This window comes from Macaca nemestrina, chromosome 2 (genome assembly GCF_043159975.1).
Source record: "Macaca nemestrina isolate mMacNem1 chromosome 2, mMacNem.hap1, whole genome shotgun sequence".
NCBI lineage: Eukaryota > Metazoa > Chordata > Mammalia > Primates > Cercopithecidae > Macaca > Macaca nemestrina.
The window spans coordinates 110,856,984-110,874,291 of NC_092126.1; the positions used below are offsets into that span (position 1 = coordinate 110,856,984).

General features: G+C 47.8%; 1 protein-coding gene across 4 annotated transcripts in view; it reads right to left on the reverse strand.

The window, feature by feature from the left end:
- SCA (SREBF chaperone) overlaps positions 1–16,925 on the reverse strand; it is a 66,888-nt gene extending 49,963 nt beyond the window's left edge. For 3 of the 4 annotated variants that reach the window (XM_071091590.1, XM_011739133.3, XM_011739129.3), the window contains exon 1: positions 16,780–16,925. The gene's annotated coding sequence lies outside the window, so the exon portion shown is untranslated. The remainder of the gene's footprint in view (positions 1–16,779) is intronic. The other variant, XM_011739130.3, reaches the window with a different exon arrangement.
- Positions 16,926–17,308: the final 383 nt, after the last annotated feature.

The following is a 17,308-nucleotide window of genomic DNA, read 5'->3' on the forward strand; positions in this document are numbered from 1 at the left end:
GTCACATAAATGTATTTCTACATTGAAAAGCTGAAATTAAAAAATAATGAACAAAGTCTCCTGTGGAAGCAGCAGTCCTCTTCTCTGAGCTTCTCTAACTATGAATTTCCACTTTGCTCATTCCGACTCTCAGCCTCCCGGACTCTCAGTGTTCCCCTTCGGGAGAAGGGCATAACTGAATCACCTTGAGTTCCCTAGAGCACCCAGCACCTCACCTGGTGGCGAGCAGAAAGTCACTACAGGACTGCTCACTGTGCTAAACTAGTTCACTGGTGCAAACAATTCATTCCTTTGGGGGAATGTTTTCCTGAAAGTTGTCAAGTGGACCAATGCTCAGAGCAGAAAACTGCTTCTCTTAAGCTTCAAAATTAGCCAGTAACCTGGGAGAATTTTCAGCAGATCAAGTTAATAGTATTGAAAAAAGGTCAGGTACAGTGGCTCACGCCTGTAATCCCAGCACTTTGGGAGGCCGAGGCGGGCAGATCACCTGAGGTCTGGAGTTCAAGACCAGCCTGGCCAACATGGTGAAACCCCATCTCTACTACAAATACAAAAATTAGCAGGGCGTGGCCGGGCACAGTGGCTCATGCTTGTAATCCCAGCACATTGGGAGACCAAGGCAGGTGGATCACGAGGTCAGGAGTTCAAGACCAGCCTGGCCAACACGGTGAAACCCCGTCTCTACTCAAAATACAAAAATTTGCTGGGCGTGGTGGCACGTGCCTGTAATCCCAGCTACACGGGAGGCTGAGGCAGGAAAATCGCTTGAATCCAGGAGGCAGAGGTTGCAGTGAGCCGAGATCGCACCACTGCACTCCAGCCTGGGCAACAGGAGTGAAACGCTCTCTCAAAAAAATAATAATAATTAAATAGTATGGAAAAAATAAAGGAATTTCAGTTAATGAACAAAAACTGATTTCAGAGAATTTAAAGCCTAAAAACACACATATTCAAGAGGATGAGTATTGGCACATTTTAGAGTAACTGTTGGCCGGGCGCGGTGGCTCAAGCCTGTAATCCCAGCACTTTGGGAGGCCGAGATGGGCAGATCACGAGGTCAGGAGATCGAGACCATCCTGGCTAACACGGTGAAACCCCGTCTCTACTAAGAAATACAAAAAATAGCCGGGCAAGGTGGCAGCACCTGTAGTCCCAGCTACTCGGGAGGCTGAGGCCGGAGAATGGCGTGAACCCGGGAGGCGGAGCTTGCAGTAAGCTGAGATCCAGCCACTGCACTCCAGCTCTGGGCTACAGAGCGACACTCCGTCTCAAAAAAAAAAAAAAAAAAAAAAGAAATAGAGTAACTGTTGGTATGGCACACCACCACCCAAACTGAAGGAAGACCAAATTATATTAATTGGTTGTAATGGTTGTCACAAATAACCACGTGCATAATGTCAACCCTCTTCACAGCAGAACACCAACAAACATATTAAAGATTTTATTCCACAATGCCAGCTACCTACATTCTTACTCCCTCTTGACCTGGTCAGGAATGACTAACAAAGGGACTGAACCTCTGCTGCTAAGAATCAGTTCTATTTGTTTTTATTTATTTGTTTATTTATTTTGAGACAGAGTTTCACTCTTGTTGCCCAGGCGGAAGTGCAATAGTGTGATCTCGGCTCACTGCAACCTCAGCCTCCCAGGCTCAAGCAATTCTCTTGCCTCAGCCTCGCAAGTAGCCGGGATTACAGGCATGCGCCACGATGCCCAGCTAATTTTTTATTTTTAGTAGAGACAGGGTTTCACATCAGGCTGGTCTCGAACTCCTGACCTCAAGTGATCTGCCCTCCTTGGCCTCCCAAAGTACTGGGATTACAGGTGTGAGCCACTGTACCCAGCCAAGAACCCGTTTTAAAGCTAGAAACTTGAGAGCCCATGGGGACAGCCTTGTCATTTCACACAATCAGACTCTTAGCCCATGGACAGAGGGCCCTCAGCCTCAGCCCCAGCAGGTACTCGTAGGAGCACAGCCAGGAACAGCCTCCTGCCACCAGCTACACATGAGCATATCAGGCTACACAGGCTGAAGACCTTTTGCCTGATTTCCCACAAGAAGTGTGCTTTGCTGGAGGGCATCAAAGCTCTTCACATTTTATACAATCAAATCCCAAAATGGGAGATGTGATGAGTCTTGTATTACTACTTCAACATTGGGGGAACCCACCCCCAGTATTTCAGCATAGGTTCTTTCAATTTTCCGTAAGTGTTGGCCGGCTGAGAAATAAAGAGAAAGAGTACAAAGAGAGGAATTTTACAGCTTGGCCTCTAGGGGTGACATCACATATCGGTAGGAGTGTGATGCCCACCAGAGCCACAAAACCAGCAAGTTTTAATAAGGATTTCAAAAGGGGAGGGGGTGCAAGAACAGGGAGTAGGCCACAAGATCACATGCTTCAAAGGGCAAAAAGGAGAACAAGGATCATATGCTTCTGAGGAAATAGGACAAAGGCAAATTCAGAACTATTGATAAGGGTCTATGTTCAGTTGTGCATGTACCGTCTTGATAAACATCTTAACAGAAAACAAGGTTCGAGAGCAGAGAACCAGTCTGACCTCAAATTTATCAGGGCAGGGTTTCCCAATCCTAGTAAACCTGAGAGTACTGCAGGAGACCAGGGTATAGCTCAGCCCTTATCTCAACCGCATAAGAGACACTCTCAGAGCGGCTGTTTATAGACCTCCCCCCAGGAATGCATTCCTTTCCCAGGGTATTAATTATTAATATTCCTTGCTAGGGAAAGAATTTAACGATATCGTCCCTCTGCAAGAAGAAAAATAATGGCTTTATTCTGCCAGACCCCACAGGCAGTCAGGCCTTATGGCTGTTTTCCCTTGTTCCCTAAAATCGCTGTTAATCTGTTTTTTTTTCAAGGTGCACTGATTTCATATTGTTCAAACACACATCTTACAATCAATTTGTACAGCTAACACAATAGTGATCCTGAGGTGACGTACATCCTCAGTTTACGAAGATAACAGGATTAAGAGATTAAAGACAGGCGTAAGAAATTATAAAAGTAAGCCGGGCGCAGTGGCTCACGCCTGTAATCCCAGCACTTTGGGAGGCCGAGGCAGGCGGATCACAAGGTCAGGAGATCGAGACCATGGTGAAACCCCGTCTCCACTAAAAATACAAAAAATTAGCCAGGCGGCGCCTGTAGTCCCAGTTACTCAGGAGGCTGAGGCAGGAGAATGGCGTGAACCCGGGAGGCGGAGCTTGCAGTGAGCCGAGATCGCGCCACTGCACTCCAGCCTGGGCGACAGAGCGAGACTCCGTCTCAAAAAAAAAAAAAAAAAAGAAATTATAAAAGTATTCATTTTGGGAACTGAAATATGTTCATATTAAAATGAAATCTTCACAATTTATGTTCCTCTGTCACCACGACAGCCAGTCCCTCTGTTCGGGTCCCTGACTTCCTGCAACACTTCAAGAACTCTGTTTTTTGTTTTGAGACGGACTCTCACTCTGTCCCCCAGGCTGAAGTGCAGTGGCACAATCTCAGTTCACTGCAACCCAACCCCCGCCCTCAGGTTCAAGCGATTCTCCTGCCTCAGCCTCCCGAATAGCTGGGATTATAGGCGCCTGCCACTGTGCCCAGCTAATTTTCATATTTTTAGTAGATACGGGGTTTCACCACCTTGGCCAGGCTGGTCTTAAACTCCTGACCACGTGATCCACCCGCCACGACCTCCCAAAGTGCTAGGATTACAGGCATGAGTCACTGCACCCAGCAAGAACTCAATATAAACATTGCATGGAAGATGGTTCCAAACACAGAGAGTGCAAAGAGAGGAGGAGTGTGTGAGGGGAAAAGTAGCAAAGAAGACAGCCAAGAGATGAGGCTCACCTGGGCCCCTTTTCCTTGGGGTCAGGGTCCAGGAGCCCCTAGAGCTCTCTCCAGCACACCAGACTTCACCAGCCCCTTTCACCACCTTATCTCCCAGGAGAGCCTCCCCTCTGTACCCGCTTCATGCCCACCAGCTTCTAAGAGCCTTTCATCCTGCTCACCACTGGCCCTAAGACTCCCTTCACACTCTTGAAGGCAAAGGGTGGTACTCTGGGCTCACAAACCTAAGTGCTGTGGGTGCCTGTCAAGTCACAATGTGTGAAGCCTCACAGATAAACAAATCACATCTACATGGTGCTCATTCCCAAATATTTGGTCAAAGTCTAAAAAACAAAGATTTTGTTTCTGTTTCAAATTCTAAGTCCTACTGCAAGTTTTAGTTGCTTCTTTTTCATATCTATAATCTGGTACTAAGTAAAACTTTCCAGCTAACACGACAGCTGTGGACTGTGATATGCACTGGGACCACACAATTCTTCCAAATGTTCACAGTCACTTCTAAGACTGGAACATGCTTGCTTTCCAGACATTTATAGAGGCAAAGGAACAGAAAGTTACCAGATTTCAGAGCTAGGAGAGATGGGATCCTCCAGCACAATATCCTATAGGTAAGGAAGAAACTGAGGCTTAGGGAGGGTCATGCCAGATGACCCAGGTCATGTAGCAAATGACAACAGTCAACACTCTGGTTCCAACTCCCAGCCCGGGGAACATTTCCATGACAGAGTTGACTCCCCAGCACCTCCCAACAAAATAATTTGTTTTAACCCATTTAAGAGCAGTCTAGACCGGGCGCGGTGGCTCAAGCCTGTAATCCCAGCACTTTGGGAGGCCGAGACGGGCGGATCACGAGGTCAGGAGATCGAGACCATCCTGGCTAACACGGTGAAACCCCGTCTCTACTAAAAATACAAAAAAAACTAGCTGGGCGAGGTGGCGGGCGCCTGTAGTCCCAGCTACTCGGGAGGCTGAGGCAGGAGAATGGCGTAAAAACCCAGGAGGCGGAGCTTGCAGTGAGCTGAGATCTGGCCACTGCACTCCAGCCCGGGCAACACAGCGAGACTCCATCTCAAAAAAAAAAAAAAAAAAAAAAAAAGAGCAGTCTAGGCCGGGCCCGGTGGCTCACTCCTATAATCCTAGGACTCTGGGAGGCCGAGGCAGACAGATCACTTGAGGTCAGGAATTCGAGACCAGCCTGAGCAACATGGTGAAACCCCATCTCTACTAAAACTATAAAAATTAGCCGGGCTTGGTGGTAGGCACCTATAATCTCAGCTACTTGGGAGGCTGAGACAGGAGACCCAGGAGGCAGAGGTTGCACTGAGCTGAGATCATGTCACTGTACTCCAACCTGGGCGACAGAGTGAGACTCCGTTTCAAAACAACAACAACAACAACAACAACAACAAAAAGGCAATCTAGCACTCAGATTTAGATGTTTACTATAACCAGTGACAATATTGTTGTGCAGCCATCACCACCATCCATCTTTTTTATCTTCCTAAACTGTAACCCTTCGTCTTAGCTAAAAGATCAGCTTATTCTTTTAACTAGTTTACCATACAACTTGTCAAAGGTTTTTCTGTAAAACAGTCATCTGACAGCCTCTGTCCCATCCACTATGTGTGTAGCAAAGGCACACGCAGTGAAGCCTCCATTCTTTCAATCTAAGGACCTGACTGCTTGAAGACAGACTGTAAAACACCTTCATGGATGAGTTATGACTTATAATCAAACACCATCAGAGGCAGCCACTGAAAGGGCTGACCATGAAGACACTATGCTGAAATGAGAAACGCCTACAACCACCCTGGCTAACATGGTGAAACCCCGTCTCTACTAAAAATACAAAAAATTAGCCAGGCATGGTGGCACATGCCAGTAATCCCAGCTACTTAGGAGACTGAGGCAGGAGAATCACTTGAACACGGGAGGCGGAGGTTGCGGTGAGCCAAGATCGCGCCATTGCACTCCAGCCTGGGCAACAAGAGCGAAACTCCGTCTCAAAAAAAAAAAAAAAGAAAGAAAGAAAGAAAAAGAAAAACGCCTACTTATTTCCTAGTTGTGAGTGACATCATGTCCCTACTAGTGTCCTAGAAGGTTGTGCTTCTCAGCCTCCCTTACTGCTTCCCTATAGGCTTTGTTCCTGGCCAGCTTTCCTCATCTACCCTTTCTCCCCAGGGCTTCTCAGCCTGACTCCTGAGTCCAAGTCTCATCTGTTTGCTGATGTCTCTCACATATACACCTCTCAAGCCTCTCCCCTAAGCTCCTTATTTACACTATTTCCACTTGGTATCTCCACTCAGATGCCTAATAAGTACTTCAAATCTGGCCGGGCGCGGTGGCTCAAGCCTGTAATCCCAGCACTTTGGGAGGCCGAGACGGGTGGATCATGAGGTCAGGAGATCGAGACCATCCTGGCTAACACGGTGAAACCCCGTCTCTACTAAAAAATACAAAAAACTAGCTGGGCGAAGTGGCGGGTGCCTGTAGTCTACTCGGGAGGCTGAGGCAGGAGAATGGCGTGAACCTGAGAGGAGGAGCTTGCAGTGAGCTGAGATCCAGCCACTGCACTCCAGCCTGGGGGACAGAGCAAGACTCCGTCTCAAAAAAAAAAAAAAAAAAAAAAAGTACTTCAAATCTAACAAGACCAAACACAGAACTCTTGATTTCTCCTAAGTATCTGTTCTTCCCCAGCCATCTCAGTTAATTATACTACTAGCTACCCTGTTTACTGCTTGGGCCCAAAGTTTAGGAAACATCCTACAACAAGCCCACATCTGAAACAGCTGGTTGCAACAGTTTTACCTCCAAATCAGATCCCCAACCTGACGAACCATCGTCATCGCCCTGGCTACTCTCCCCTCACTGACCATGGGGTCAGCAGGAATGCCTCTATTCATTCCTGCCTCACTCCATCCTCGATACATCTTTCTAAAGCACAGATCACTAATGTCACTACCCTGCTCAAAACACTCCAGAGGGCCAGGGCCCAGTGGCTCATGCCTGTAATCCCAGCACTTTGGGAGGCCGAGGCAGGCAGATCACTTGAGGTCAGGAGTTTGAGACCAGCCTGGCCAACATGGTGAAACCCCCGTCTCTACTAAAACTACAAAAATTAGCTGGGTGTGGTAGTGCCTGTAATCCCAGCTACACGGGAAACTGAGGCACGAGAATCACCTGAACCCAGGAGGCGAAGGTTGCAGTGAGCTGAGAATGTATCACTGCACTCAAGCCTGGCAGCCTAAGTGACAAAGTGAGACTCTGTCTCTAAAAAAAAAATTAAAATTAAAAATTAAAAAATGAAAGAAAGCAGGGGCTTAGCCTTGTTCACTGCTGATTCCCCAGAACTTGAACAGTGTCTGATACTTAGGAAGAATTCAATAAGCATCTGTTGACTTGTAAGTTTTTTTGTTTTTTATTTTTGATAGGGTCTCGCTCTATCACCCAGGCTGGATACAGTGGTACAATCGTGGCTCACTGTAGTCTCGACTTCCCGAGTGATCCTCCCATCTCAGCCTCTCACACTGCTGGGACTACAGGCATGAGCCACCATATCTGGCTAATTTATTTTTTATTTTTATTTATTTATTTATTTGAGACAGAGTCTCGCTCTGTCACCCAGGCTGGAGTGCTGTGACGCAATCCTGGCTCACTGCAACTTCCACCTCCCAGGTTCAAACAATTCCTTCTCAGCTTCCCGAGTAGCTGGAATTAAGAGTAGCTGGGATTACAGGTGTGTGCCACCATGCCCTGCTAATTTTTGTATTTTTAGTACAGGCAAGGTTTCACCATGTTGGCCAGGGTGGTCTTGAACTTCTGACCTTAAGTGATCCGCCCACCTTGGCCTCCCAAAGTGCTGGGATTACAGGCATGAACCACCGCACCCGGCCAAATAATGTTAAAAGTATAATGAGAAGAGGCTTGCCTGCCACCATGTAAGACATGCCTTTGCTCCTCTTTCACCTTCTGCCGTGATTGTGAGGCCTCTCCAGCCATGTGGAACTTATATTCATTGCTCAACAAGGAAGAGACCTGCAAGGCTATTACCCTGGGCAGCTGGCAAAACTCCATTTTGATCACAGTACAAAGAGAGCTCCCAGACTGGAACCAGAAATTAGCCACAGTTTCACTGAATCTTTGACCTCTTAATTCGCTGCCAGAGTTCTACGTTGTAAAGAGAGAAGCAGCTTTGAAAGAAATGCTTTTAAATTAAAATAACCATGGCATTCGAACAAAATAACATTTGGCATTCTTAGATGGCTCTTTTAGACTAAGGTAATGGTAGCAAAACTACTTTTAAGTGTGTATACAGATGGCTGTAATCCTAAAATATTTACATGCTGCAAACTATTTTCAGATTAAGTTGGTCAGTTTAGAACAGGGGATCAAGATCTAGCCTTAAGAGAACTTGTTTTTTACCCCACTACTGGGGTAAAAAAGTCTTACTGCTGATGCTGGCAAACCATCATACATTTAGGCCAATGGTTATATGTAGGATCAATCAGGTAAGAAGATTGCTGCATCTGCTCAGTAAGTGCATTACCATTGGGAAAAATAAAAAAGAACTCTGGGGGACACAGCCAATGAGGAAGAAGACTGGCACTAGACACCCTAAAGGGGCTTGGGATGGAGAAATCCAGGTATAGCATAGGGCTGGAGTGAGATGTGGGATTGGTAAAAAGGATTAAGTGAATGTCTGTAGACAGGAGTTAACACTGCTATCTTGACAAGAAGAAAGCCTGACAACTAGGCATCAGCTCCTCAGGCAGAAAGCTAAAAGGTCTTCTCTAAGGACAGGAAAGGATCCCAAAGAAAAGAACCTTGGCAGGGCACAGTGGCTCACAACTGTAATCCCAACACTTTGGGAGGCCGAGGCGGGCGGATCACCGGAGGACAGGAGTTCAAGACCAGCCTGGCCAACATGGTGAAATCCCATCTACTAAAAATACAAAAATTAGCCAGGCATGGTGGCAGGCACCTATAATCCCAGCTACTTGGGAGGCTGAGGCAGGAGAATTGCTTGAACCCGGGGGGCGGAGGTTGCAGTGAGCCGAGATCACACCACTGCACTCTAGCCTGGGCGACAAGAGCAAAACTCTGTCTCAAAAAAAAAGAACCTTACAGTTCCCCAGCATACTAGTTGGCTCCCTCCTCATTTACCCCAAAGTAACACCTATCAATTAATAAACTTCTCCCCCCCCAAAAAAAAGCATAATGAGGATTAAAGGATACAGATGAAACAAGAGTGTCCCCGAGTTAATGACTAAATGACAGATATAACTGAGTGATAGGTACACAAGGGCTTATTGCTCTCTACTTGGATGTATATTTGAATTTTACTATAATAAATATTAAAAAACAAGTCCTCAAAATGTGCAAAGCTTTTCAAGAATTTATCCCCTTACAAATTTTGGCAAAAATGAGTACAGAGGAGGAAGCAGGGAAAGGCAAGGCTCAGAGGGATTCAACAGTATAAAAAAATAATAGAAAATAAAAATGAGAACAAAGATTTGGCTATAAGAATATGATCACAGTAATATTTAGAACAGGAAGGAAATGTGTTATGTATTTTATAGTAAAACCTGAGACAAAGAGCAGAAACCATTAAAAACAATCTAGAAGATTAATACACTAAGCGCAAGCTGGAAGACCCTGGATACAAACCTGACTCTGAGCTTCCTAGTGGCCAAGGCAGACAGACAAAAACATCAATGACATAGTTCCAGTATACTTAGAGGTATAGCGATCCCAGTCACTCAACCTGAAGAAATTTTCTCAGCAGCCCCAGAGGTTCCCTTGGGAACTTCTGATAAAGACTGCAATATAAACTGATGGGGCCATGCAAAGTGAGATGAGTGAAAACAACTGGAAGAAGGGCCAGAATTGTGCTTTCTCATGATCTAGCTTCACCCAAAGACAAAACACTGCAGATCTGAAACAGGTACACTGAAGTACCTTCAAGCACAACTCAGTGGATATTCTTTCCACAGTTGAGCTCAGCTGTGGCTTTTGGGAGTTGAATTCAAGATTATCCTTCCTGGCAAGAACATGAGATGTAACATCTCAACTGTCTCCTAAATATGTCTCTAATAGTCACTGTCTCTGGAGGTGACAAATGCACATCACTGTCAAACTCTACCAGGGCTCAGGCCTGAAAGAAGAGACCTAATCAAAACATGGAGATGAGGCATGAACATGACCTTTCAGAGGGAGGAAGGGTTAACTAGGTAGGCCAGCTTGGGGCAGATCATGAGAGTGGGAAACTACTGACTATGACTGGAGACCTGGTGAGTGACAGTGCAGTCTTCCAAAAGGTGCAATCCAAGCCCACAGCCAAATGCAGCAAACTGGGCTGAACAAGGCTGCTCAATGGATAAAATTATTGAAAAACATAAAAATAAATGAGATTTTATGTTCAAAAAACCAAAAATGTTGGCCGGGCGCGGTGGCTCAAGCCTGTAATCCCAGCACTTTGGGAGGCCGAGACGGGCGGATCACGAGGTCAGGAGATCGAGACCATCCTGGCTAACACGGTGAAACCCCGTCTCTATTAAGAAATACAAAAAACTAGCCGGGCGAGGTGGCGGGCACCTGTAGTCCCAGCTACTCGGGAGGCTGAGGCCGGAGAATGGCGTAAACCCGGGAGGCGGAGCTTGCAGTGAGCTGAGATCCGGCCACTGCACTCCAGCCTGGGTGACAGAGCGAGACTCCGTCTCAAAAAAAAAAAAAAAAAACCAAAAATGTCATGCAGTTTTACCCACAAAAAGAACCTCACAATATAATGTAGACAATGAATACAAAACATTCTGATCCCACTATAAGACAGAGAACGAGTAAGCAAGAAAGCATGATAAAAAGCCTAAGAAGCCTGATAGTGGTTACCAATGGGGTTACAATTTAACTTTGGGGTTTTCTGCTTACCTGTTAATTTTGCAACAAGGATGACTTGAATTAAAAACAAACTCAGCCAGGCGCGGTGGCTCATGCCTGTAAACGCAGCACTCTGGGAGGCCAAGATGGACAGATCACCTAAGGTCAGGAGTTCAAGACCAGCAAGGCCAACAGGGAGAAACACTGTCTCTACTAAAAAGACAAAAAAATTTAGCTGGGCATGGTGGCGGGCACCTGTAATCCCAGCTACTAGGGAGGTTGAGGCAGGAGAATGAACCCAGGAAGCAGAGGTTGCAATGAGCCATCGCGCCATTGCCCTCCAGCCTGGACAACAGGAGCAAAACTCTGTCTTGGAAAAAAAAAAACACAAACTCTACCAGCCTGGGCAACATAGCTGAAACCCTGTCTCTACAAAAAATTTTTAAGGCCAGGTGCGATGGCTCACACCTATAATCCCAGCACTTTTGGGAGGCCGAGGCAGGTCAGGAGATCGAGACCATCCTGGCTAACACAGTGAAACCCCGTCTCTACTAAAAAATACAAAAAATTAACCAGACATGGTGGCAGGCACCTAAAGTCCCAGCTAGTAGGGAGGCTGAGGCAGGAGAATGTCGTGAACCGGGGAGGCGGAGGTTGCAGTGAGCTGAGATTGCACCACTGCACTCCAGCCTGGGCAACAGAGCGAGACTCCATCTCAAAAAATAAATATATTTTTTAAATTAGCCACGCATGGTGACATGCGCCTGTAGTCCCAGCTACTTGGGAAGCTTGAGGTGGGAGAATCTCTTGAGCCCAGGAGACTGAAGCTGCAAGTGAGCTATGATCGCGCCACTGCACTCCAGCCTTGGGTGACAGAGCAAGACCCTGTCTCAAAACAAACAAAACAAAAACTAATCTATTCAACTGTAAAATAAACTGGGAAATAAGATATTTTAAAAATCAGGAATGCAGAGGAATGAAATGAAGAAAACCAAGTCTCACTTGTAAAATTATAAAAAATCAACGTATTTGAAATTTCAATATTCAGATGATTTGAAAATACTCTGAAGTTGGGGAATGGCACAAATACAACCACTGTAATTGTCATATTTGTGTGAACTGATTATTTGAGTCCCTCTGGCCTCCAACCAAAATTAAGATGTTTAAAATAGAAGAGGTTCAACAAAATTTTAACATCTAGATTTGTCTAAGGGACCATTACTGGTCACCATAGCTTCAAATTTAAGACAGGTGCTATGTGTGAGACACAAAGACCTCTTTCACATTAGTGACTGCAATTTTTTTTTTTCTTTTTAAGATGGAGTCTTGCTCTTGTTGACCAGACTGGAGTGCAGTGGCGGGATCTCGGCTCACTGCAACCTCCGCTTCCCAGGTTCAAGTAATTCTCCTGCCTCAGTCTCCCGAGTAGCTGGGACTACAGGCGCACACCACCACACCTGGCTAACTTTTGTATTTATAGTAGAGATGGGGTTTCACACATGTTGGTCAGGCTGGTCTCGAACTCCTGACCTCAGGTGATCCGCCCACCTCAGCGTCCCAAAGTGCTGAGATTACAGGCAGGAGCCACTGCACCTGGCCAACACCTTGTATATTTTACGCTTTCTGAAAATGCTAAATATCAAATAAACCAGTGGTTACCAAATGTTTTGATCATGAATGCCCAAACAACAAAAATTCAAGTATATGCTCCTAATACATGCACACTTACATATAAATTATATATATGTACTACAGTGATAATACAGTGTACATTATAAAGTATATGCTAAAATTATTATGGTGGCTCATGCCTGTAATGATGGTGGCTCATGCCTATAATCCCAGCACTTTGGAAGGTTAAGGCGGGTGGATCACTTGAGGCCAGGAGTTTGAGACCAGCCTAACTAATATGGTGAAACCCCATCTCTACTAAAAATACAAAAATTAGCCAGATGTGGTGGTGCACACCTGTAATCCCAGCTACTTGGGAGGCTGAGGCAGGAGACCAAGATAGCATCACTGCACTCCAGCCTGGGCAACAGAGTGAGTGAAACTCCATCTCAAAAAGAAAAAAAAATTAAATGAGACTGAAATAAACAGGAAAATTAGTTTTATTTTTTTCCTGAGATCCACGTGCATCTTTATGCTTACACACCAACTTTGGACCCCACTGCAAAGCTGCCTTATGACTTAGCATCCCTGCAACCATTCTAAGTTAGTGCCCTTGACTGCTTAACCAGAAACTGCCAAATGGCAGTGGTCAAATTGCTGTCACCTTGCTGAGTTCCACCATCCCGACACTCGAGTCAGTGACGCAGGCTTCCTCCCATCACCCCTACCACCTTCTTCCACTACCCTTACCTGCCAATGAACAACAGAAAAGACTGTGGGCTGGCTGCAGTGGCTCACGCCTATAATCCCAGCACTGTGGGAGGCCGAGGCAGCCGGATCACCTGAGGTCGGGAGTTTGAGAACAGCCTGACCAACATGGTGAAACCCCGCCTCTACTAAAAATACAAAATCAGCCGGGCATGGTAGCGCATGCCTGTAATCCCAGCTACTCGGGAGGCTGAGGCAGGAGAATCGCTTGAACCTGGGAGGCGGAGGTTGCAGTGAGCTGAGCTCACGCCACTGCACTCCAGCCTGAGCAAGAAGAGCGAAACTCCATCCCAAAAAAAAAACAGACTGTGGAAGCCAGCGGGTACAAGAACAGCATAAAAGCATGGACTCTTTTGTCAGCCAAATCTCAGTTTGCACACATACTCTGTCTCAAATTCACTAGGTGACCCAGGGCCAGTCAAATCACTTGCCTAAAACTCTCCGTAAAGGGGGTGATAACAGAGTTATCTCATCTGGTTATTATGAAAACTAAGTGAGGCCGGGCGCGGTGGCTCAAGCCTGTAATCCCAGCACTTTGGGAGGCCGAGGCGGGTGGATCACGAGGTCAGGAGATTGAGACCATCCTGGCTAACATGGTGAAACCCCGTCTCTACTAAAAATACAAAAAACTAGCCGGGCGTGGTGGCGGGCGCCTGTAGTCCCAGCTACTTGGGAGGCTGAGGCGGGAGAATGGCGTGAACCCGGGAGGCGGAGCTTGCAGTGAGCCGAGATCGCGCCACTGCACTCCAGCCTGGGCGACACAGCGAGACTCCGTCTCAAAAAAAAAAAAAAAGAAAAGAAAACTAAGTGAGATAAGCTAGTATTACAGTACCTGGGACAGTGCCTGAACAGCACAAGCACTCAATATCACCCAGAATTATTACTTTGGGTGGCAAAAGACAACACCTGAACCTTGTTTCTTTAGCCAACTCATTAAGGTAGCAAGTTCTAACGGAAGGAGCTCAGGTGGCAGAGGTGTGGCAGACCTGGTTTGAAGGATGATCCACCCTTGACACGCTGGGTGACCTTGTAAGAACCCATTAGGAGTCCTTTCATCTGTTCAACGAGGGGTGATAACACAAACTGTATATGAAGTACCTGTCAGAGCCAGTAAAACACTGGCAACCACCAATGGTGAGAGTAAGCAAACAGCACATGAACCTGTCATTCCAGGATCCCTGAGGCACATTCACATGCATGGCTAGATTCTGAGAGAGAAAATATCCCTAAATTCTACCACCAAATGTTAATAAACATATATGCAGTGAAGTCCACAGGCACGGTTCCTTTCCCAACTGGGTAGTTGTTCATATACGACCTCAGGTAAATCACAATCTTTATGCCTCCATTTTCTTTCCTTTTTTAGTTTATTTAATACCTGAATAGCATATGCCTCCATTTTTCTAGTAATAAACTTGGAGTAAACTTTTTACCCACCTCATGACAGTGACTGGGGGAACAGGGGAAGGGCCCCGAACCAGTGATTATAAAGTACACGGAGATCTCTAGAGAGGGGCTGTTTTTACCGCAATAGCAAAAGAAAAGAGAGAGCACTCAAGCCGGGCGCGGTGGCTCACGACTGTAATCCCAGCCCTTTGGGAGGCTGAGGCGGGCAGTCATGGGGTCAGGAGATCGAGACCATCCTGGCTGACACGGTGAAACCCCGTCTCTACTAAAAATACAAAAAAGTAGCCGGGCATGGTGGCGGGCACCCGTAGTCCCAGCTACTCGGGAGGCTGAAGCAGGAGAATCGCTTGAACCCGGGAGGCAGAGGGTGCAGTGAGCCGAGATGGCGCCACTGCACTCCAGCCTGGGCAACAGAGCGAGACTCCGTCTCCAAAAAAAAAAAAAGAAAAAGAAAAGAGAGAGCACTCAAACATCAGATCAGTTCATAATAAATTTAAAGGCCGGGCGCGGTGGCTCAAGCCTGTAATCCCAGCACTCTGGGAGGCCGAGGCGGGTGGATCACGAGGTCAGGAGATCGAGACCATCCTGGTTAACATGGTGAAACCCCGTCTCTACTAAAAAAATACAAAAAAAAACTAGCCGGGCGTGGTGGCGGGCGCCTGTAGTCCCAGCTACTCGGAGGCTGAGGCAGGAGAATGGCGTGAACCCGGGAGGCGGAGCTTGTAGTGAACCGAGAGCGCGCCACTGCACTCCAGCCTGGGCGACACAGGGAGACTCCGTCTCAAATAAATAAATAAATAAATTTAAAAAGCCTAATTCTTTCCATTTCAATTTATGACCAAAAGAATAAATATGGAAATATATTTATACAGTGTGAAATATATGTATATAGTGTTGTTTACATCATGTGCTGAGTGGGAATACCGCAAATGTGTAAAACACCTAAAATGTAAACTATATTAGCACACATTTTAAAAGATACAGGTCTTGGCCGGGCACGGTGGCTCACGCCAGTAATCCCAACACTTTTGGGAGGCCAAGGCTTGTATAATGCTTGAGCCCAGGAGTTAAAGACCGCCTGGGCAACACTGCAAGACCCTCATCTCTACAAAAAATACAAAAATTAGCCGGGCGTGGTGGCATACACCTGTTGTCCCAGTTACTGGGGAGGCTGAGGTGGGAGGATCACCTGAGCCCAGGAAATCAAGGCTGCAGTGAGCCGAGATCGCGCCACTGCACTCCAGCCTGGGAGACAGAGTGAGACCCTGTCTCCAAACAAAAAACAGGTCTTTAGGCATCATTGAGGAACACCTAAAATAGATACAGCACTAACTAGACACCCTCGACCCTGACTCCCTAATAAAAGCGTCAGTCTTTTGCACAATATCCTGACATGACAGCAAACCAATAAGGACACCGCATAACCAAACTCCACAAAACTTTTGGCCAAATAAAAGAAACACACAAAGCTAACAACATTAAACCTTTTCTATGGCCGCTTCACAATACGTATTACAAAATCCCCAGAGTTTATTCACCTAGCTCCGACTGTCGCCATACAAGGTGGAGCAGTGAGTGACTTGAACCAGGGGCTGACTGCTGCCAGAGCCCTCACTGGGACTCACTGCCCCCGCACCCGCTCCGCATTCCCATCTGGACAACTTTCTGGACTTCGAACAGTCCGGATCCAGGGCTCCCTGCAACTAACGCTATCGTGACATTATAAACCGGTTTAGTACTGCAGTCATAAACCCACTCAGAAGTAAACAGAAGCAACATTAGTGAAGCAAAGTTGAGATTTAAGCAATACGGAAAACTAGAAACCAAGCAAAACCAGCAAAGCAGCTAGCGTTCTCTCTCAAGATCTTCCAAAAGAGGCAGAAGTGGAAAGCATGCTCTCCCCCGCACTCCGGAAAACCCAGACAGCACCAAAGCAGGTTCTAGAACAGCTGCCCGGAGCAACTAGGCCAGGGGATGCGACGGCGCGCATCTCCCCCCGGCACACCAGGGGCCCGCGGAGGTCTGGTGGGGACGCGGAGCTCCAGGGGCCGGCCCGTGCAGGGGCGCGGTCGGGTTGGGGGTGGGGACGCGGCGGCCCTGCCTCCTTGCCGGCCTGCGGTCTCCAGGGCCGGTCCGCACGGCTGCTGGACAGCGCCATGCCCACGCACCCTCCTCCCCTAGCGGCCCCCATCCCGGAACTCCCGGCTTCGCGCGGCTGGAGTCGAGCTGGGGCCCGCGGGCAGGCGCCCTGGGCGCCTGATGGTACCTGTGGCGGCAGCAGCTCCCAGGCGGCGGCGGCGGCGGCGGCGGCGACGGGGGCGGCAGCGGGGGCGGAGCGCGGCGTGCGCGCTCCCGGCCCGCAGTCCGGTGCGCGGCGCCCGCCCTCTCCCTCCTGGCCGCCGGGCGCCCGCCCCTTCACCTCTCACCTCCTACCTTTACCCTCCCGCCCCACCGCCCTCGGCACGTGCTCCCAGGGCGTGCGCATGCGTAGTCGAACCCCGTTCGCGGCTCCCGTTCGCCCCCTGGTGGACACCGGTGGGAAGTATGGGCGGCCGGACCGGGCGGGGCGGAGCATGAAGCCGGGTTAGGGCCCGCCGGGTTAGGGCCCACAGGCCCCCATCGGTCATCAAGAACTTGCAGAAAGCCGGGCGCGGTGGCTCCCGGTTGTAATCCCAACACAGTGGGAGTCCAAGGCGCGAAGATCGCTTGAGCCGAGGAGTTAGAGACCAACTTGTGCAACGTAGGAGACCTCCGTCTCCACAAGTAAAATTAAATAACCGGGTGTGGTGGTGCGC